The following is a 1,448-nucleotide window of genomic DNA, read 5'->3' on the forward strand; positions in this document are numbered from 1 at the left end:
GCTTAAAACAAAACAATGCAAAATCAACAATAAGTGGACTAATAAAAAGTTTACCAAGCTGCCAAACACTGAAAAAGAATCTAGCAAAATCAAGATGTCTCTTTGAAGGAGGCTACTGATATTTTCAGCAGGAAGTGCAGTGTTCTGAGGCTGGGTTTTAAAGCAGTATGGTATTAAGATGACCTACCTCATAGCACTAATATAGAACTTAAGAGAATCTGGAATCCAAAGCCACAAGATTTGACTGACTTGGATGTCCAACTCTATGTAACAATTTCCAATGTCCTGCCAAGCAGTTTTGTAGCTCCTGCTTCAATTTCACCCCAGACCTCATTACATTACAAAATTTGCGTTTAAACTAGAAGAGTTCCAACTGACAAAGCGTCCTCCTTAAAAAGTTGAAGTGATGCTTTTTTACTCCCTGGTGTAAAGCATTTCTACTTGAAAACTTCTACCATCTCCCACCCAAATGTTCTCTCCTCCACACTAAGTATCCTCTATGAAGTCTACTTCCCATCAGGTGGAAAGACATTTAGCAGTCACCATCTCTAAGAACAGTCACCACCCTCATGGCAAGGATTTTGTACTCAATAGTTCAGAGCCCCCCAGGCACACTATCAATGGTGACAAAAGGTGTGGAGCCTCTTTTTGTACAGACTGGATTTGTCACAGATTTACAAAGTCAAAAATTCCAGATGAAGTTTTTCAGCCTTCACCTGAAGGTCATGAAAAATATGGTGGGGATCCACAGCAACCTCATAAGCTGCATATTGTTACCAGAATTAAAAGTACAAAAAGACGTCCATATTGGGAGAAAGATTTAATAAGGATGCTTGGGTTACAAAAAGCACATACTCCTCAAGTTCACAAGAATATCCCTTTGGTGAAGGCAAAACTGAAAGCGGTTAAACATTTGATAAGAATCAAGCCCCTGAAGCTGCCACGAGTTCTCCCAATGGAGGAGAACATGGCCAACACGTGCCTCAAGAGCACTGGGGAACTGATGGGGGCGTGGCTTCAGAGCCCTGAGCACCAGGAAGAAAAGAAGTCCTGATGGCCTGGTAGCTTCAGAGTAAAAAGTGCAAGTCATTTCTATGTAAAGATGGTGAGAAAGTGTTCTCATTAAAATATGTTTTAAATTCTAGTCATCAAAAGAAATATAAAGATATTTTCCAGATCCCTTCAGTATCTGGGGTCTCTTCTTCACATGTGGCAGTTTGCCAGTGACCCAAAATCAAGCGCAATAATCCAAGAGGAAGCACAATGAAGCATCGCATTCTTAGATATCTACTATGTACTTATATTAAAGCGGTCTTAGTTGAGTTTAGATGTTTGTCCAGAGCTTTCATGGTATTTCCATTTCTGAGATGATGACGTGCCCTGTGCATTATCTATGTGCCCTTGCTATAAGGTCTATGTTGACCTGCCTTTTATGTCCTGTTGCAGAT

At 40.5% G+C, this 1,448-nt stretch overlaps 1 pseudogene; it reads left to right on the forward strand.

The window, feature by feature from the left end:
* Positions 1–569: 569 nt before the first annotated feature.
* Positions 570–1,054, forward strand: LOC136128534 (large ribosomal subunit protein uL30m pseudogene; annotated as a pseudogene).
* The last annotated feature ends 394 nt before the right edge of the window (positions 1,055–1,448 follow it).

This window comes from Phocoena phocoena, chromosome 9, assembly GCF_963924675.1.
Source record: "Phocoena phocoena chromosome 9, mPhoPho1.1, whole genome shotgun sequence".
NCBI lineage: Eukaryota > Metazoa > Chordata > Mammalia > Artiodactyla > Phocoenidae > Phocoena > Phocoena phocoena.